General features: G+C 41.2%; 1 pseudogene across 1 annotated transcript; it reads right to left on the reverse strand.

Moving 5' to 3' along the window:
• Positions 1–10,989: 10,989 nt before the first annotated feature.
• On the reverse strand, positions 10,990–18,446 carry LOC308233535 (centrosomal protein of 83 kDa-like; annotated as a pseudogene). Its single transcript has 3 exons — positions 18,129–18,446; positions 16,986–17,926; positions 10,990–11,140 (listed from the first exon to the last, which is right to left on the reverse strand). The product of its transcript is annotated as a centrosomal protein of 83 kDa-like (transcript).
• Positions 18,447–22,146: the final 3,700 nt, after the last annotated feature.

A 22,146-nucleotide genomic window follows, 5' to 3' on the forward strand; every position in this document is an offset into this window, starting at 1 on the left:
ACAGAACTCTGGCCCGGATTTTAAAGCCCGCAGGCAAGGCTGTCTGTGTTGAAGGCCACTTGAGGGTGAGATGCCCCCATGGTGGGGACAATAGGGAGTCCCAAGGCAGATGGACCCCCATGGCTTTTTTGAAGGAGGGCTGGTGGCCCCTTGCTTGCCGCTCTCCCCACAGATTCGGAGGCAGGCTATCAGAAGAAGTTTATCTGGGGCTGTGGGTTTTAGGCCTTTAACCCAACTTCCAGCAATTTGGGAAGTCCACCCTCCGCCTGAGGAGACAAGAAACCCGGCCCGTGTGGATCAGTGCTTGACGTACAAGGGGCGGTGTCTCGAACCTAAGGGGATGGCCCAGGTGGCCAGATGGATGTTGGTCAGTTGTGCCACAACCTGGGGCATACCATGAAGTGGTCCGGTGGCCCATGGCCATGGCAGGGGGGTCAGGTGGCCAGGTGGATCTCATTATGTAATCAGGGGGAGGGGTCTGGTGCCAGCCGGAAGTTGGTCACGTAAGCCAGGGCCTTGTGAATACCCGGATGTGGTCATGTGCGCCTGGGGCGGTGGGATCCAGTGGCCAGCAGGACCTGGTTACATCATCATGGGGAGAGGCGTGGTGCCAGCCGGAAGTTGGTTTGGTGAGCCAGGGCCTCAGGAATACCCAAATGTGGTCATGTGAGCCAGTGGCGGTGGGATCCAGTGGCCAGCTGGACCTGGTTACATCATAAGGGGGAGGGGCCAGGTGGACAGCCTGAAGCGGTGATGTGTGGCTCAGTGCTCAGGAGAACCGGGGGCTGTGTCTTGCATACAAGACCCTTTAGCATTTCTTGCATTGCTGGTTTGGTGGTGATAAACTCTCTTGTCCTTTTTTGTCCGTGAAGCTCCTGATTTCCCCCTTAATTTTGATTGATATCCTTGCTGGGTACAGTATTCTTGGATTCAGACCCTTCCTTTGCATGATTTTGTATAGTTCATTCCATTCCTTTCTGGCCTGATGTGTTTCTGTTGAGAAATCAATTGCTAGTCTGATGGGGGATCTTTTGTAGGTAACTTTCTGTCTCTCTGGCCACTTTTAATATTCTTACTTTCTTGTTGGTGTTTGCCAATCCTATATAATAAATGCCTAATATGCTAAGTGTTCGGTCATTCAGTCAGCCGTTCAACCAATCAAAGCGTAGTTTGCTAATGATATGCTAAGGCCACTCAACTGCTCACTATGACATGCACTGACCACCAGGGGGCAGACAGTAGATGGTCGACCAGTCACTATGACATGCACTGACCACCAGGGGGCAGATGCTCCGACCGATAGGTTAGCTTGCTGCTGGGTCTGGCTGATCGGGACTGAGAAAGACAGGCCGGACATGCTCTGGAACCTTCCCACAGTCTCTCTTCAGCTGGCCCACATACCATGTCTCTCACCGACCCCGATCGTGCACCAGTGGGGTCCCTCGGCCTGGCATGTGCCCTCTCACAATCCAGGACCCCTTGGGGGATATTGGAGAGCTGGATTCAGCCCAACGGCAGAATGACCAGTCGCTATGACACACAATGACCACGAGGGGACAGATTCTCAACGTGGAAGGTGCCCCTGGTAATCAGTGCACTCCCACAGTGGGAGCACCACTCAGGCAGAAGCTGGGCTCAAGGCTGGTGAACACAGCGGCCGTGGCAGGAGCCTCTCTTGCCTCCATGGCAGTGCTAAGTATGTCCAACTGCCATCAGTTGGACATTCTCAGAGAGCTCCGGACTACGAGAGGGCACAGGCTGGGCTGAGGGACTCCCCCCACACACCCCACTGCACAAATTTCATGCACCGGGCCTCTAGTTTAATTATGATGTGCCTTGGCATCAGTCTTTGGGGTTCATTTTGTTTAGGACTCTGTGAGCTTCTTGGATTTGTGTGAGTTTTTTCCTCCCTATATCAGGGAACTTTTCTGTCATTATTTCTTCAAACAGGTTTTCTATTCCTTGCTCAGTTTCCTCTCCTTCTGGCACCCCTTTTATGTGGATGTTGTTTTGTTTCATGTTGTCCCAAAGTTCCCTTAGGCCAGGGGTGGGCAAACTTTTTGACTCGAGGGCCACAATGGGTTCTTAATCTGGACCGGAGGGCCGGAACAAAAGCATGGATGGAGTGTTTGTGTGAACTAATATAAATTCAAATAACATCATTACATAAAAGGGTACGGTCTTTTTTATTTCAATAGTTTTATTCATTTCAAACATTTTAACAAGAAGAATGTAAACACTAATTATTATAACTTGAAACTTCAAAAAATGGAGGAATCATAGCACAATAACATATCTTATATTGAAGATGGCAAAGGCAAAATAAAATTGCCTAACAAAGGAAAGGTACAAAAGCCTTTCAAATTAAACTTAAATATAATAAAATAATTTAAAACTAAACCAAATAGAAAAGAACAAAATGTGTAAACAGTAAATTAAACATTTTCTTTCGTGCAACTTTTAAATTATGCCTGGGACGTAGATGTAGATGGCAATGTAGACTGGGTTGAAAGGTTTTTGGTCTTTAAAACATCAACTTCAGTGGGAACAGTGTTGTTGGTCTCCTTTTTAACTAATGCTCTGATACTGTGCTCTCCAGGGGCGTGTCTCCCTACATCACCACGATAATGTGTCTACGCATTCCCTGGGTGATGTCAGGGGATGCGTCTGCGGGCATTACAAGGAGCCTCTGGAAGATTGAGAGGTTGTTCCTTCTACTGAATGGGCAGATATAAATCCGCCCACTCAGAAGAAGGAGCTGCGGCCGTGTTTCCCGACGTTGCCATGTTAACACTGCTGCTGGTGAAGGAGCAGAGGGGAGAGCAAGAGAACCCTCCGCTCTTTCGGCTCCACGGGCCAGATAGAACAGCCGAATGGGCCGGATCCGGCCCGCGGGCCGTAGTTTGCCCACAGCTGTCTTAGGCTCTCCTCATGTTTTTTAAGGTTTTTTTTTTCTGGATTCTGCTGTGCTTGGGAATTTTTTCTACCTTGTCTTCTAGCTCACAGATGCAGTCCTCTGCTTCTTCTAGTCTACTCTTGATGCTTTCTATTGAATTCTTTATAGCAGTGATGTCATTTTTCATTTCTTCTTGGTTCTTCTTCATTTCCTCATGGTTCTTACACATATTGTTGAATTTGTCTTCCATTCTTTTCAGCAACCTTATGACCATATCTCTGAACTCTTTCTGACATATTGCTTGCCTCCATTTTGATTACTTCCTTTTGTGGTGATGCCTCTTTTTCTTTCATATGCAGGCTGTTTCTTTGACTCCCCATGATCTCTCTTCTCCAGGTGTCTGGTTATGTAGCTCTCTCTCTCCTTTTCCTGGCGAAATCTGACCTCCCAAGAGGACACTTTTCATATTGCCTTTTATATATATATAGATAGTAATAGGGATGTAATATAAAAATTTTAGTAACTTTTATAGTAGGTAACAACTAAGTTTCCTTGAATAGCCATGTGGAGAGGGAGAAAGATTCCCACCAACTTCTTGTTTCCATGGTTTATAAAGGCTGTAGTTCCTGTGTCCTGATATCCCCTCTGATTGGTCAATATTCCCTTTAGAATTGGTTACTATAGTGACTCCTGAGGCCCCCCTCCCTCATTGTGCTCCTATTCCTTCTGGGCTTTCTTACTTCTTCTTTATTTTGTATATATAGACCTCTTTTGGCTATTTCTAGTTCCCTTGTCTTATGGAAATACACCTGTTGCTGCTCCCTTGTCTTATGGAAATGTATCTGCACCTGGCTCCTTGTGTTATGGAAATGTACCTTCTCCCTGTCTGTAGCCCTGTTTTGTTTTTTTCCATGGACCCCAATTCTAAAAATTCCCTAAACCTGCCAATGTTCCACTAAAATTCCTGTTTCAGTCCACCTGTCTGATTAGGAAACTCCAACTGCCATTGCAGATAGGGGGCGCCACATCTTTCTGGCTGCTTCCTGCTGGCAAAGGGATCATAGTTTGGGGCAGCAGTTGGGGTTCCATTGGAAGTGGGTGGTCTAAGGGTCCTCGGAAGATGGATGTAGCGGCCGTCATTTACTATTCCATGCGGAGGATCAGGAGTAGCTTTAGGGCTTCTGAATGGAAGGATATGAAACATACCAAAGATTAAACAGGCAATGGTTAAAGATAATTAATAAAAAAAAACACAGTATAAACCAAGGTCTGTGAAAGGGAGTTAGCTAATATATCTTTAATTGGTGCCCAGACTTCTGGGGCAAGACGCTATGAGGCATTTTTTAGCTAAGCTGTTTGCTGCAAGGAGTGTTACTCATGGCACAGACTTTGCCCTGCTGAATCATGGGCTTCTCTGTGAATAAAAATCTGTAGTGGCTTGAGAAGTGGTTCTGGCCTGGTTGGTGGTAGTGGCAGTATAAGTTGTCCTATAGACTAAGATTTAACACATTTTACTCTGAAAGAGATGTGGGAGATAAATATCTAATTGAGATTATTCAACCCTGAATTGGGCTGCTTATAATATACTTAGTAGTTAGGCATTTGGGGAGCCAGTGTGGCTGAAAAATTTGCTTCATTAGGTGTTGTATGATGAATCAGCGAGCTGAACAAGATGCCTTAATGAGCCAATTAGTTAGGAGTCATCTTTATTGTGTGCAGGTTCAGAGCAGATTACCTCTGTCAAATTCTGAACAAACATAGGAGGGAAATTTTCCTTTTTATATCGTTCTAGTTCTTTGTATAAGTTATTTTTGTAGACAGCTTGTAACCTTGAGTACATATCATATCTAGTAAACACCTGTCATATCTATACAGACAACTTGTAACCTTGAGTATCTTATCATATCTATACAGACACCTGTAACCTTGAGTATCATATCATATCTTTACAGGCACCTGGTATCAATATCAGCAAATCAGTTAGATGTCTAGCTTGCAAGGTCAGACAATGAAGTTTATCTTTTCTATTCAAGCTAAACAAAAAGTTATTTTACAGTCTAAAAATAACAGAGTTGACCTACAGAATACCAGACTAAGAATAACAGAGTAGTTCAAAGAGCAGCTTTAAACAGCAGTTTTTCCAAAAGAGGGATCACTATGCTTCATAGAGATACAAAAAAGGGAACCATAAGTGGGAGAATCTCATGGGGTCCCAGGAAGGGCAGAGAAGATCTACTGCAGGTACAGTCTAGGATTTCCATGACACTTATAAAAAGACAGAATAAGAATTATTTAAAAAATGAAAACATTGTTTATCTAGAAATACCAGAGTATGTTACTAATCTGCCACTCATTGATATCCCAGGATCCCTTTGAAGGAGAAGTTTCGGGTCCTTCAGAGGCTCACATGAGTAGCAATTTGGTGATCTAGTTGATGGCAATGCAGCTTTGTCTGATGGGGAAAATAAGACATTTTTGGGGGGCTAGCAATCTGAATCTGTGCCAGTAACCTAATGTACATTCTTGATAGCCTGTAATTAAGTCACTGCCCCTTTCTCCACAATCTGGTCTCCCAAGACCTGTTTTCCTAATTACTCCCAATTTACAAAGGGGCCATAAACAAAGAATGTAACAGCTTAGCTACAGGAGAGGTCACTGACACCACCCAGACCAGGCATTTAGATACAATCTAACTTCCCCTTCTAACTGCCTCAGGAGGGGCTATGGAAGCCCACCACAAAATCCTGGTAGTTAGGAAACAGAAAATAAAGAAACCGAAGGGTATAAAGAGAAAGCTTCCTCCATATTGGCTTACTCAGGATTTGGAGAACTTACCCCCTGAGTCACTGTACTAGTACATGTGAAACATCTGAAAATAAATAGGGATTTCCTGGACCTCCAAGTGCTCCTGTGTATTTTTTGGTCACCTGGTAAATTCTGTAACATGTCCTCCTCCTTTGCGGGCGTTCAGGGCTCACTGGAGACAGATGGATCTAGGAGTCTTAAAGACGGTGCCTATAAAAGGGCTTTGTGCGGGAGAAAACCAAGATGGCGGCATAGGTAAGCACCTAAACTGCTGCCTCGCACAACAATTTCAAAACTACAACTAAAAGACAGAACGGACACCATCCAGAACCACAGGAAAGCTGACTGAGTGAAAATTCTACCACTAGAAGGAAAGAGAAAAGCTCACAGAGAATTGGAGGTACGGCAAAGGGTCTTTGTGCGCGCAGAGAGGAAGGGCGGCTGAGAGCCTGGCTGACTTTCTCTGGCGGAAGGGGGAAGGAAGCCCCCGACCGCACTGAACCCCAGTTCTGACTGCACTGAACCCCAGTTCAGGGCGAGCCCCTGGGGACCCACGCTCTTGTGGGGGGAATCTGGACTCTCGGGCGGAGACTCGGGAGCTGGGGAAGGCAGAGGACTGAAAGTGCGCGCGTGCCAGTGTGCACAAAGGCTGCAGAGGTTGCCACAGGCTTTTCCTAGTGGAAGGGAGTCGGAGGCTCCTGACTACACTGGGCCCCAGTTCTGACTGCACTGAACCCGGGTTCCAGGCGAGCCCCTGGGGACCCACGCTCTTGTCGGGGGAGTCTGGACTCTCGGGCGGAGACTCGGGAGCCGGGAAGGCAGAGGTCTGAAGGCGCGCACGTGCGTGCAAGGGCAAGGCTGATGGGAAGCCAAGACTGAGACTCCGCCCCATTCAGCTGAGCACAAAGGCTATTGCAATTTGGCAAGTCTAATCCTATAAGGCTGTCTCCAGCACCGAACTTCTCCCAGCATAGACACAGCTGATCCTTACAGCCAACTGGCCTGGAGGTCAATTCTTCCCAGTGATACCAACAACAATAAAGACTTAATTACAACAAGGCTGTACACACAGTCCACAAAGGGGTGCACCAAGAGTGTCCACCTCAGGTTAACTGGGGAGGCAGACCCACTGGGCCATATAGGAAACCTAGCACACAAAGCTACTCTACCAACTCAGCAAAGCAGTGAAAAATGGGGAGACGAAGAAACAGATCACAAACGAAAGAAATGGAGGAAAACAAACGACTGGATATAGAATTCAAAACCATGCTTATAAGGCTTTTCAAGAATATCCTAGAAAAGGCCAATAAATATAACGAGACCCTCAAAGATATGAAAAAGGACCAACTAGAAATTAAACATACACTGACTGAAATAAAAAATATTATACAGAGACCCAAAAACAGACAAGAGGAACACAAAAATCAAGTCAAAGAATTGAAATACAAAGAAGCAAAAAACACTCAACCGAAAAAGCAAAAAGAAAAAAAAAAAATTCAAAAAGTTGAAGATAGTGTAAGAAGACTCTGGGACAACTTCAAGCATACCAACATCAGAATTATGGGGGTGCCAGAAGAAGAGAGAGAGCAAGATACTGAAAACCTATTTGAAGAAATAATGACCGAAAACTTCCCCCACCTGGTGAAAGAAATAGACTTACAAGTCCAGGAAGCGCACAGAACCCCAAACAAAAGGAATCCAAAGAGGACCACACCAAGACACATCATAATTAAAATGCCAAGAGCAAAAGACAAAGAGAGAATATTAAAAGCAGCAAGAGAAAAACAGTTAGTTACCTACAAGGGAGCACCCATACGACTGTCAGCTGATTTCTCAACAGAAGCTATGCAGGCCAGACGGGAGTGGTAAGAAATTATCAATGTGATGAATAGCAAGAACCTACAACCAAGATTACTCTACCCAGCAAAGCTATCATTCAGAATTGAAGGGCAGATAAAGAGCTTCACAGATAAGAAAAAGCTGAAGGAGTTCATCACCACCAAACCAGTATTATATGAAATGCTGAAAGGTATTCTTAAAGAAGAGGAAGAAGAAAAAAGTAAAGATAAAAATTGTGAACAACAAATACATATCTCTCAACAAGTGAACCTAAAAATCAAGTGAATTAAAAACCTGAGGAACAGAATAATCTGGTGAATATAATAGAATCAGGGGCATAGAAAGGGAGTGGACTGATAATTCTCAGGGGGAAAGGGGTATGGGGGTTCATGAAGAGACTGGACAAAAATCATACACCTATGGATGAGGACAGTGGGGAGGAGGTAAGGGCAGAAGGTGGGGTGGGAACTGGGTGGAGGGGAGCTATTGGGGGAAAAAGGAGAAACAATTGTAATAATCTGAATAAAGATTTATTAAAATTAAAAAAAATAAAAATAAAAGGGCTTTTTGCGTTGTTTAAAGGCCTGCCCAAATAAATGAGGGTTATTCCAAAAGCTCTGGGGCAGTATTGTCCATGTTAGCTGATGGCTTTGATTATTGGGATCTTTGAAAGGCAAACAGGGACTGTGAGTTAGGAGACAGGAGTATATGTAGAAAAAGGCATCCTTGGGATTTAGTACTATAAACCACTTTGTGTTTTCCAGAATTTGGGCAAGTAAATCATAAGGGTTAGGGACAATTGGCTGGATAGGAATCACTGCCTTATTTACTAGATATAAGTCCTGAACTAGTCCTCCGCCTCTATTAGGCTCTTGTACCCCTAAGATGGGGGTATTGTAAGGTCTATGACAAGGTTTCAGTAAACCTTGGGCTTCTAAAACAGATTACTTATTAGAATATTGAGTCCTTGAGCCTCAGGGTTGAGAGGACATTGTTTCTGATGTGAATATGAGGCTTTTTACAGGATCAGGAAGGCTTGGGAATGGAACAGCTTACCCCAGCTATGAGCTAAAGGCTGAGAAAAAGATCTCTTTCTTGGCTTCCCAGACATGCCTATAACAGCTACAGCCTCTGAGCATGATTTACCAGGGCTTGGGAGGAGTACAGAGAAAGTGGCTTCAGCATCGGGGAGGAAATTAATTTCCTTGCCCTCCACTGTCAGGCTTACCTGGAGCTCCTGGGGGGAGATGGCAGTCCTCTGAGGAGCCGGGTTGGGAAACCCCGGGCCCTGTCAGTCCTATTGGGCAAGCTAGGTTTCCATAGGTACCTTGCTCTTCCATTTCCTAGGAGGTTTACTATGTCCTCATCCATGCCTTCCACTTCTGCCCCCTTCCTCTACCTAAAGTTTTCTTGTGACTGCCTGTGCCAGCTAATGGTCTTTACTTATATGGACCATAGGCTGTTCTTGTAAGACCCTCCTTCAATTATTATTTGTAATATTATTTCATTGGATACTATTGCATGCCATGTTAATCTGAGCCAGTGCTTGTTGCTCACCTCTGTGGTCCTTCATTAATACTCTGGAGATTCAGGTTTTATATACTTGTACAATACATGGTACAAAGATAACCCTGGTTTTTTTTTCACATGATGAACATGCAAGATGATCTCAAGGCTTGGCACTTCTTAATGGCAACTGGGGGAAGTTATGACATAAGGGCTGTGTTGAGTCTGCACGTGACCAACAGTGTTTAGCTGCAGGAGCCCACTGGCCACAGCTCATTTGTACATCTTCTTTCCCATACTTGATTCTTTGCTGACTTGTCATTTAACCTGCCTGTTGGCTACCTTCTCCTATGGGGCCTTTTTATATCACCTCCCTCTGCACTGCTCTCTCTGCAATATTCTACAACATTGTCCTGCACATGTGTTATGAGGTGCACATACACGTGTAAATAGTCCTCAAACACCAGAGACTCTTTTATTGTTTTTACATAGAATAAGACATAACCAACCTTCTGAACAGCTTGCCTGTTTCACCAACAGAGAAACACTGCTGGACACACTTAGCAGAAGAATGAGCTTTACATCTTGATTTTCTTCCATGTGGTACTTGCCATGTCTGGGTCATATTTCTGATGATGTCTTTTCCAGTTTGTTATCTTCAGATGCCCAGAATTTGAGAGCAACCTCTTATTACTATTTCCTGCAGATCTCTTATTTTTGGACAATTGCATGGAACCAATGTATTATGTGGAATACACTTTTGTATTAGAACTTCCCTCACACCACAGTCAACATTTACTTCCTTTCCATCCTCTGTTATTAAGCTGTTATCATAAAATGGAAGATACAGTGGAACCTATTGGACAGAGTGTATCTGTAGAAGAAGAGTCACAGGTTAGGGCTTCTAAGACAGCTCCACCAACACAGCAGTCCCTTCTGTGTACTTGGTGTTTCTCAGTGTTAAAAGATATACTCCATCTGACCAAGTTACCAGCAGCATTCTTTTTGCAGAAAGACTTCTTCAGTGATGCATGTGTGAGAGACTTCTCTTTGAATGCAAATCCTCACCAGCAACAGTGGGGTGCTAGTGAAAAGGAACCCTGGGGGAAAAAATGTGGACAGGGCTTCATTTGAGTCCAAGATCATCTTGTGTTTATCTTGAGTGTCTTCAACTGGTAGGGAGGTGAAGGAAGATTTCCCAGCCACCTCATATCATGTCCAGCACCAGGCAACTTTTAACAATGAGGATCCACACAATGGCAGTGAGATTTCACGGGAATTTATTGGTTGAAATTGTTTGCACCAGAGTGGGAAATGTGAAAACGGTGCCAGGCACAAACAGAAAGTTGTCCAACATCAGGGTGTCTGCTCTAGAGAAGTGAATTATGAGTGTAACAAAAGTGGGAAATCTTTTAGACAAATTTTTAACGTCAGTGAGAATTCATACTGGAGAAATGCCCTATGAGTGGACTGGTTGTGGGAATTTCTTTAGTGAGAGCACTGCACTCATTAAACACCAGATAATTCAACTGGAGAAGAGCCATATGAGTATAGTGATTTAGGGAAGGCCTTCACTCAAAGCTCTACCCTCATTCAATACCACAGAGTTCACACTGGAGAAAAGTGTTATGAGTGTAGTAAATGTGGCAAGTCCTTCAGTCGAAGGTCTCACCTCATGTGTACACTACAGAGTTCACACAGAAGAGAAGCAGTATGAGTGTAGTGATTGTGGGAAATCCTTCAGTCTATGATCCACCCTCATTACACACCATAGAGTTCACACAGGAGAGAAGCCATATGAGTGTAGTGATTATTGGAAGCCCTTCAGTCGATGGTATTCCCTAATTCAACACCACAAAGTTAATACTGGAGAGCAGCCATATTAGTTTACTTATTGTTTTAAGTCATTTAGACAAAGATATAGCCTCACAAAACACAAGAGACTACACATTGTAGAGAAGCCATATGAATGTACTGAATGTAGAACGTCCTTCAGTTGAAGGTTCCAATTCACTCAACACCTCAGAGTTCACACTGGCGAAAAACCATTTAAATCGTGTATGTGCGAAATCTTTTAAGTGCAATAATCGCCCCCTTAACCACAAGAGAGTTCACATTAGAGAAAATCTGTCTGAGAGTAGTAATTATGGAAAGTCCTTCAGGCAAAACTCTAAGCTCATGGAAGACCATGGAGGTCACAATGGGGAAAAATCTCTAGAGTGTAGTGAATGTGGGAAAACTTTTAGTTGCAAATGTAGCCTGGTTACACACCCAAGAGTTCACACTGGAGAAAAGCCTTAAATGTGCAGGGAATGTTTTCTTTTTCTCACTTGGAATAACAACACTGAAGGAGACTCTTTGGGACCCGTTTACCTGAATTTAACCTCCTTTTAATGGATCATACACTTCTAGTTTCCTCATAAGTTTCAGTTATAAGTGTGATTTTAAGGAGCTGACTGGTCACCAGAAGAGGAGTCCTGTGTTGTTCTTCTGCTAACTATATGAATTATATTCTCTGTTCACGGTATGAATTAGATAATTCTCAGCAATGTTTAGGGGAATTCTTCCCCACATACTGTAAAGGAACCATGAGCCATGTAGGAAATTTTATACGGTGGTCATTTGTTTTAAGACTCTGGGGTATAAATCGAGCCAGCATTAGGACATAAACGTATTAATAGTGAGTGGCAAAGATTGTAGTGAATTAGATGAAAAGTGCCTCTTCTGAACATTATCCAGAAATGATCAAAGGCTTGTGATATATTTGTACAGACATTCTCGAAACCTCCATAGCTGTTTCCTCTGGCTGAAGTCATTGACCGAAAAAATCATCTAACAGTTTACTGGATTCCCCTGGCCCATTTAGGGTGTTCACCTCAATGTTTCCTCAACAGGCAAGACCTCAAAGCTAGAGGGAGGAGTACACTGTAATCAGTCTCGGATGTGTGTTTTGGAACCAGTCTGCATTTCTGTTGATTCTTTTTTTTTTTTTAACTTTACATAACATTTATTGAGTTTTGTGGTAGACACTGAACCATAGTACAAAGACTCTCAATACTAGCACTTGATCAGAGATCAGAAGTTAGCAGAGGGGCGAGAAAATAAGAACCAGAAACTATAAGAACTCCATATGTATTTCTTTAAATGCTCTCTTAAAAACAAACAAAAAAACAAACAAAAACCTCAGGAAATAGTATTATACTCCCCATTTTACAGATGAGAGCCTGAAGCTAAATTTATAAGAGCCAGAAATGGAATTAAAACTTAGCTGCACTTGACTTCAAAGTCCATGTTTGGTTCTTGAAATTATCTGCTTCTGGACACAAACCAGAGCAGAGATGCTGCTCTAGCCAGTCCTGGAAATGTACTCAGCCCAGTTCTAGTGTAGATGGGTTGTGGGAAATACCACACAGGTCACACTGGAATTCCAGAAGATCGTTTTTCTAGTTGCTATAGACTGACTTTGGGTTGATGGGTGGGATTTACCCAAAAAATTATACAAGTGCAGGAAGAAAATTCTGGAATCAGGTTTTAATGAGGTGATGCAAAATTGTATAAAAGCAGTGCATACCAATTGTCATCAAAGGGCAACCTCCTTAATTGTTAACTTTAGATAACGTTTATTGAGTTTAACATTAATCGGGAATGCAGACACATGGCAGTCCACCATGAAACTGTCATTCCAGTTGCTCAGATTGCAAATCTTGGAATCATTCTTGATGATTCTTCTCTAACACTCCTTATGCAATCTCTCAGGAAGTTCTTTTGGCTCTATCATCAAAATATGTCCAGAATATGACTATTTCTCACCATCTTCACAGTTATACCTCCCTGTTTCAAACCACCATCATCTTTCACTTAGATTACTGCTTTCATTCTTGCCCTCTACTTTCTGTTCTTCACACAATATCCAATTGATCCTTTTAAATTGAGTGGCTCTTCAACTCAAAAGATTGGCATTCCATCTTGCTTGGGGGATAATTGTAAAAAATCCTTAAGAGGTCCTGACCAGTGTGCTCAGAGGTTAGAGTGTCAGCCTGCACACCAAAGGATTTTTTTTTTTTACTTTATTTTATTTTATTTTATTTATTTATTTTATTAAGGTATTATATGTGTACATATCTTACCATTGCCCCCCCCACCCCACTCCAATACATGCCTCACCCCCCAATATTTTGCATCCGTTGGTTACTCTTATATACATGCATAAAAGTCCTTCAGTTGATCTCTTATTTCCCCCACCTCTCCCTAACCTTACTGCTGTAATTTGACAGTCTGTTTGATGCTTTACTGCCTCTGTATCTATCTTTTTGTTCATCAGTTTATAATGTTTTTCATTATCCCCAAATGAGTGAGATCATGTGGTATTTTTCTTTCATTGACTGGCTTATTTCACTTAGCATAATGTTCTCTAATTCCATCCAGGTGCCTACAAATGGTAGTAATTCCTTCTTTTTTATGGCAGCATAGTATTCCATTGTGTAGATGTACCATAGTTTTCTGATCCAGTCATCTGCTGACGGGCACTTAGGCTGTTTCCAAATCTTAGCTATGGTAAATTGTGCTGCTATGAACATAGGGGTGCATATATCCTTTCTGATTGGTGTTTCTAGTTTCTTAGGATATATTCCCAGGAGTGGGATTACTGGGTCAAATGGGAGTTCCATTTTCAGTTTTTTGAGGAAACTCCATACTGTTCTCCACAGTGGCTGCACCAGTCTGCATTCCCACCAGCAGTGCACGAGGGTTCCTTTTTCTCCACATCCTCGCCAACACTTGTCGTTTGTTGATTTGTTGATGATAGCCATTCGGACAGGTGTGAGATGGTATCGCATTGTCGTTTTGATTTGCATCTCTCGGATAATTAGTTACTTTGAGCATGTTTTCATGTGTCTCTTGGCCCTCCTTCTGTCTTCTTTCGAAAAGATTCTATTTAGGTCTGTTGCCCATTTTTTTATTGGATCATTTATCTTCCTTTTATTAAGTTGTATAAGCTGCCTGTAGATGTTGGAGATTAAACCTTTATCAGTGATAACATTTGCAAATATGTTCTCCCATACAGTGGGGATTCTTGTTGTTTTGTTGATGGTTTCTTTTGCTGTGAAAAAGCTTTTTATTTTGATGTAGTCCCATTTGTTTATTTTCTCTTTGGCTTCCATTGCCCTAGGGGCAGTATCAGTGAAAAAGTTCTTTTGGCATATGTCTGAGATTTTGCTGCCTGTGGATTCCTCCAGTATTTTTATGGTTTCCCGTCTTATATTTAAGTCCTGTACCCATTTTGAGTTTATTTTTGTGTATGGTGTAAGTTGGTGATCTAGTTTAATTTTTTTGCATGTATCTGTCCAATTTTCCCAACACCATTTATTAAAGAGACTGTCTTGACTCCATTGTATGCTCATGCCTCCTTTGTCAAATATTAAATGCGCATATTGGTTTGGGTCGATATCTGGATTCTCTATTCTGTTCCATTGATCTATATATCTGTTCTTGTGCCAGTACCAGGCTGTTTTGAGGACAGTGGCTTTGTAATACAGCTTGAAATCTGGTATTGAGATCCCTCCTACTTTATTCTTCTTTCTCAGGATTGCTGTGGCTATTCGGGGTCTTTTTTTATTTTAGATGAATTTTTGGAGAGTTCTTTCTAGGTCTGTGAAATACGCCGTTGGTATTTTAATGGGGAGTGCATTGAAGCATTCCTGTTGATTCTGATGGCAATAGTCTTCACTTCCTTCCAATATTTTCTGCCCCGGAGACAAGGCTGATCATCCAAAGAAATTAGGAGAGATGGTAGAACCCATATCAGGTCACTATTTTAATTTACTAACAAGGGGGGTTATCTAGATATTTATTTGAAAGTACTTTTTAAGGCTTTATTTAGGTAGATTTATAATTGACATGTAACAAAATCTATTCTTCTAATGTACTATTTGTTGAGATTGGACATACAGATAAAGCTATAAAACAGTCTCATGTAAAATAAGCTTATCTCTCACCCACATACAGGTTAGGGTAGCAGTTGGTTTACAGATGTGAATATGCAAAACACTGAGTTTATTCTCTTTTTTAAAAAATAAATACCTTATATATTTTTTAAGTTTTTTAAATATTTTATTGACTTTTTAGGAAGAGAGGAAGGGAGAGAGAGAGAAATGGTGATATGAGAAAGAAACATTGAACTGATACCTCTTGCACGCCACCTCCAAAGCATCCAGGCAGGCATATGGCCTGACCTAGAAAGAAACCATTGACCTTTCAGAGCAGGGGATGTTGCTCAACCAACTGAGGCACACTGGCCAGAGAAGAGTTTATGCTTTTATTTTTATTTTTAATTATTGAATTAATATCCATACAACAATTCTAAACCTGCTTTTGCCACACCCTATATTTATCTCCTGCCCTTTCATAATCTCTCTCTCTGCCTTCACCTGCCCTAAATGCAGTCATTGATTTCCCTTCTTTTACAAGATATATATATATATATATATATATATATATATATATATATATACTAATCTTATAAAAGAAGGGAAATATATATATGACCTTGTGCACGAAATTTGAGCATGGGAGGGGGTCCCTCAGCCTGGCCTGCACCCTCTCCAATCCAGGACCCCTCGGGGGATGTCCTACTGCCAGTTTAGTACATCTGGCTCCTAACTGCTTGCCTGCCTGTTGGCCTGATCGCCCCCTAACCACTCCCCTGCCAGCCTGTAGACCCTCAACTGCCCTCCCCTGCCGGCCTCATCACCCCTAACCACCTCTGCCTCAGCTCCCACCACTATGGCTTTGTCCAGAAGGAAGTCTAATGTCCAGAAGATGTCTAGTCACCCGGACTAATTAGCATATACCCTTTTATTAGTATAGATATATATATATAAAAGGCTGAGCAACTGTCCAACTCAGTGGTTGGCAAACTCATTAGTCAACAGAGCCAAATATCAACCTTACAACGATTGGAATTTCTTTTGAGAGCCAAATTTTTTAAACTTAAACTTCTTCTAACGCCACTTCTTCAAAATAGACTTGCCCAGGCCATGGTATTTTGTGGAAGAGCCACACTCAGGGGGCCAAAGAGCCGCATGTGGCTCGCGAGCCACAGTTTGCCAACCACGGGTCCAACTGACTGACTGTCCGACTGGTCGGTAGGTATAATGTGCACTGACCACAAGGGGCAGACACTCTATGCAGGAACTGCTGAGTGACCTCAGCTTTGCAGAATGCCTTCAGGGGATGTCAGAGAGCTGATTTCGACCTGATCTCCACAGGCCAGGCTGAGGAACCCCACCTATGCCAGAGGGATCCCACTCACTCCACAGACCCCTTCGAGCCACAGTGCCAGCCCAGGTGCAGCTGGCTGGGAAAGGACCAAGGGAGGTTGGCCCCAGGGCATGTCCAGCCCATCTCACCCAGTCCTGCCCCGCTAGCCACTTTCTAATTAATTTCTTTTCAATGTGCACGAATCTATGCATCGGGCCACTAGTATTTTTGATAATTTTGTAAGCACTATAAGTTGTGTTCTCTTTAACAAATACCGGTTTCCTTCATGCTACACAGTTATTTTGAGATTGAACACTAATGATTATGTAAATTTTTAATTATTTTTTATTCCTGAGTATTATTGTGTTCTATGGGTAATAACTTTATCTATGATCTGTCTATGGTTTTTGTTATTTCCAGGTTTGGGGTATTATAAATAAATTTTCTGGGAATAGTGGGTTTAGTTCTCTATATAGATGTATATTTTACTTATGTAATTGTTTCAGTATAGGCGAGTGTTTTACTTTTTAAGACATGCAGAACTGTGATCTAAAATGGTTGTTCCCTTTTCCTTCCCAGCCACCCACAGTAATGAAAATTCTAGTTTTTCTAAAACCCTGACAGCACATGCGATGTAATATATATATATATATATATATATATATATTCATTTATTTTTAACCATTTCCTTCGTATTTGGTTTGAATTCAGCAATTCATTCATTCACTGTGTAAGTGAGGTCACTTGGATCTGCAAGCCACTGATTTGCTGTTTCAGGTCAGAATTTTCATTTTTCTCTTTCTCTGCATTTTCAATACTCACAATGCGTTGTTCAAGTTTTAACCTAACACTTTGAAGTTCTCTTCTGGCCGACTCTTCTGCCATCTGTGAAGCCCGCCATTTTTGTTCACACTGATCTTTTTCAGACTGCCTCCACAAAGCATATTCCACTTTCATTTTCTCTAAGTCCACCAATCTGTTCTCAAGTTCAAGCTGTTCATCTTGTAATACCACAAGTTTTTGTTAACCTTCTTCCTTGGCAGCTTGTACTTTACATAATAATTCACGATCCTTATCTGCTAAGAGCACTCTGTGGTGTTCAAAAGCTGACTTGAGAATTTCATTGTCTGACTGTAACCCATTCACTTTGCATCTTATTTCTTTCCCTTTCTAGATCACTCTTTAGCTCCTGCTGCTTCCAGTTTGATGTTTGTTATTTCTAATTTGTTTGTTTAAGTTCCTTTACGGGTCAATGCATTTATTTCCCATTCAGCTTTATGCAATTTACTGATTAAAACAGTATTTTGTTCATTGCTTGATTATAGCTCTTTTTCCAAGCATTCAGCCTGCAGTTTGACTGTTTTTCAGCCTCCAGGGATCTGATTGCAGCTTGCATCTCAACTATTGCACCTGAATTCTTTGGACATTTTCTATCTGAGCTCTAGAATTCTCTTTTACAGCACTTAATTCGGCTGCTTCAGCCTCTAATTCTTTTAATTTCTGAACCAAATGGACATTTTCTCGAATAAGTTGCTCCACTCATTTGCTATCTCTTGTGGGATCAAGACTAAGCAGCTGATTATGTAGTTCTTCTTTATCTTTCTCCAGTATTGATTGCAATCTCTGATTCATATTTTTATTTTTTCTTTTAAAACACATGCAAATTCTTCTTTCTGGTGTTAGAACTCTGATTTGAGAAGTTTATTATATTCAGCTCTATACCTTTCAACTTCTTCATCCAGATTCCTAAAACGCTCTCTCATTTAGTTTTTAATTCTCATTGTATTTGGGCTCTGAACAATTCCAAGCTTTGTGGAGTTAATACCTGCAGCTTTATTTCTTCTAAGTCTTTAGTTTTCTCTAACAATTCCTCTCTTAGTTCTTCAAAAAGCAGCTGGAATTTTTCCTGGTTAGTTTGCTTTTCATTTAGCAGGCACTTGAGTTTATTTTGTGACGTTGTGTACTCATCTTTCAACCTGTTGTGTTCAGTTCTCATAGTGACAGTTTTATGATGTTTACATCGTTATCTTTCATCAATTAACATTGCTTGTAACACAGGGTCAGAATCTGTCAGCCCACTGTCTCCACCAGGAGGACAAGTGGTGGGAAGAGTGTTCATATTGGTGAGTAAGCTGACAACCATGTGAAAATAAGTTCTGGTTTTCTTATTGTCTTCATTTTCTTTCCAAGATTATTTTCCACTTCCTTCTTGCTAAGACAAGATCTTGGGAGGCCAAACTACACCAGACTCACACACAGCCTTGCAAGGTGCAGACACAAAACTAGCACCACCCTGATCCTCTGCAGTGGGGCTGCCTTTTCAGGGGTGCAGGGCCAACCCTGTACCTCCTCAGGTGGGGACACCACCTCAGCCCACTGCCCTCAGCCCCTCCAGCCCTAGAGGTGACCTGGGTTGCTAGATCCTGGCACTAGGGAAGCAGGAAGTCCTGCCCTTTGTCCAATGTTTAATATTGTAGGCCCAGAAATGAGTTTAGTGTTAACTTGTTTTGTTTTAAATCCATTTTTCTAAGGAATTTTTATGGTAAGCATTTTTTCGTACATTTATTTACACTTTCTTTATCTATTTTGTTTAAATGTCTGGTCAGAAACTTTTGCCAATTTTTAAAATGAATTTATGATTTAACTAATAGGAGGAGACTTCAGCACCTAGGACATCTGTTTTCACCTCACTCATTCCTTAAGGACTCAACTGTCTTCTTTGCCATTTGGAACTATATGTTTTGAATACTGGAAGGAAAATTGCTCTTTCTCAAATTCTATCCTATGGACAATTTAAAGCCCGCTTGCATGATACACTTATAAATTTAATGCACTAACATTCTCCACCATTCCTTTTAGTTAAAGCATTGAATAGTACATTAAGTGAAGTTAAGGTTTGTAGTTTTTGTCAATTTCCCTGGTGTAAATACTCTTATCGTTGTCAGTTTCAAACTGCCAAAATGATGGCACTGAACATGGGCCTGATAAGATATTTCAGTAGCAAAACATTGTATTGTATTTGCAACTTACTGACACAGTAGGTATAAATATGCTCAAGAACAATCATGATAAAATAATAAAATAATGGGGAAGTGTCAATTTTTAAACATTTTTTAAAACTTTGTTTTAAGTGTAATTGATTTAAAACATACATTCAAAAATATATTTCTATTTATTTCAGAGAGGAAGAGAGAATGAGAGAGAGATAGAAACAACAGTGATGAAAGAGAATCACTGATTGGCTGCTTCCTGCTTGCCCCACAATGGGGATCCAGCCTACCAACCGGGGCATGTGTCATGACTGGGAATCAAACCTTAACCTCCAGGTTCATAAGTCAATACTCATCCACTGAACCACACCAGCCAGGCACCCTTAAGCTTTTAAGAAATCTCACTTGCCCTAACTGGTTTAGCTCAGTGGAGAGAGCATCGGCCTGCAGACTGAAAGGTCCCAGGTTCGATTCTGATCAAGGGCATGTACCTTGGTTGTGGGCACATCCCCAGTAGGAGGTGTGCAGGAGGCAGCTGATCGATGTTTCTAACTCTCTATCCCTCTCCGTTCCTCTCTGTAAAAAATCTATAAAAAATATATTTAAAAAAAAAGAAAAGAAAAAGAAATCCCACTTGACCTGCAACCAGAGCAGCAATAAACAGCTGCAGCTCATCCCAGATGTTTGTTTGCTGGAAGCTTTTTGATGACTGCTTCAATTTTCTCCGTAGTTTACAGCCTGTTGAGATTTTTTCATTCTTCCTGGTTGACTTTTGGAAGGTCATATTTTTCTAGGAATATGTCCATTTCCTCTAAGTTGTTTAGTTTGTTGGAGTAGAGTTGTTCATAGTATTTTTTTTTTTTTACAATCTTTTGTATTTCTGTTGGATCTGTTGTTATTTTGCCTCTTTAATTTCTGATTTTGTTTATGTGGGTCCTCTCTCTTTGCTTCTTGGTGAGCCTGGCAAGAGGATCATCAATCTTGTTTATCCTTTCAAAGAACCAGCTCTTGGTTTCATTGATTGTTTTGTTTTCTTTTGTTTTTGGGGTCTTTATGTCATTTATTTCTTTTTTTAAAAATATATTTTATTGATTTTTTTACAGAATAGAAGGAAGAGGGATAGAGAGTTAGAAACATCGATGAGAGAGAAACATCGATCAGCCACCTCCTGCACACCCCCCACTGGGGATGTGCCCGCAACCAAGGTACAGGTCTTTGACCGGAATCGAACCTGGAACCCTTCAGTCCACAGGCTGACGCTCTATCCACTGAGCCAAACCGGTTTCGGCTATGTCATTTATTTCTACTCTAATCTTTAATATCTCCTTCCTTCTGCTCACTCTGGGCTTTTCTTGTTGCTCTCTTTCTAATTCTTTAAGTTGTAGAGTTAGATAATTTATTACCAGTTTTCTTGTTTTTTTGAGGTAGGCCTGTAATGCTATGAACTTCCCTCTCAAGACTGCTGTCACTGTGTCCTATAGGTTTTGGATTGTTGTGTTTTCATTGTCATTCGTTTCCAGGATGTTTTTAATTTCTTCTTTAATATCTTTGGTAACCTAATCATTGTTTAATAGCATGCTATTCAGCCTCCAAGTGTTTGAATTATTTTTATTGTAGTTGATGCTTGATATGATATCTATCTTCTTAAATTTGGAGAGATTTTGCCTGTGACCCAATATGTGGTCTATCTTTGAAAATGTTCCATGTGCACTTGAGAAGAATGCATATTCTGTAGCTTTGGGGTGAAATGTTCTGAAGATGTCGATTAAGTCCATCTGATCTAGTGAGTCATTTAGGATTGCTGTTTCTTTGCTGATTTTTTATCTAGAGAATTTATCCAGTGGGGTATTAAAGCCCCCTAGTATAATTACATTGCTGTCTATCTCTCCCTTTATATCCTCCAGCAGTTTTTTTTAATGTATTTGGTTGTTCCTGCATTGGGCGCATATATGTTTACCAGAGTTATATCCTCTTGTTGTATCAATCCCTTTAGTATTATGAAATGGCCTTCCTTATCTCTTGTAATGGCCTTCACTCTGAGGTCTAATTAGTCAGATATAACTATTGCTACCCCAGCTTTTTATTTTCATTTCTATTTGCCTGAAAGATATTTTTCCATCCCTTCACTTTCAGTCTGTGTGAGTCTCTTGTTCTGAGGTGAGTATCTTGTAGACAGCAGATATATGGGTCATATTTTCTTATCCATTCAGTCACTGAATGTCTTTTAATTGAAGCATTTAGGCCATTGACATTTAAAGTTATTATTGAAAGGTACTTGTTTCTAGCCATTTTTATTTTTTGTGCCTGTGTTCCTTCTTGCCTTTTTATTTCGTGTTTTTACAACAGTCCCTTTAGCATTTCTTGCATTGCTGTCATGGTAGTGATAAACTACCTTAGTTTTGTTTTGTTTTGTTTTGTTTTGTCTATGAAGCTCCTGATTTCCCCTTCAATTTTGAATGATAGCCTTGCTGGATAGAGTATTCTTGGATTCAGTCCCTTGCTTTGCATCACTTTGTATACTTCCTTCCATTCTTTTCTTGTCTGATGTGTTTCTGTTGAGAAATCATTTGAAAATCTAATGGGAGATCCCTTGTAGGTAACTTTCTGTCTCTCTCTTGTAGCCTTAAAGATTCTCTCTTTGTCATTAACATTTGCCATTGTTATTATGACATGTATTTTTGAGTTCATCTTGTTTGTGGGTCTTTTGGAGTTCATCTTGTTTGGGACTCTCTGTGCTTGTGTGACTTTTTTCTTCCCCAAGTCAGGGAAGCTTTCTGACATTATTTCTTCCAATAGGTTTTCTAAAGCTTGCTCTTCTTCTTATTGTTCTGGCACCCCTAATATACACAGGTT

Source organism: Plecotus auritus, assembly GCF_963455305.1.
Source record: "Plecotus auritus genome assembly, chromosome: 9".
Lineage (NCBI taxonomy): Eukaryota > Metazoa > Chordata > Mammalia > Chiroptera > Vespertilionidae > Plecotus > Plecotus auritus.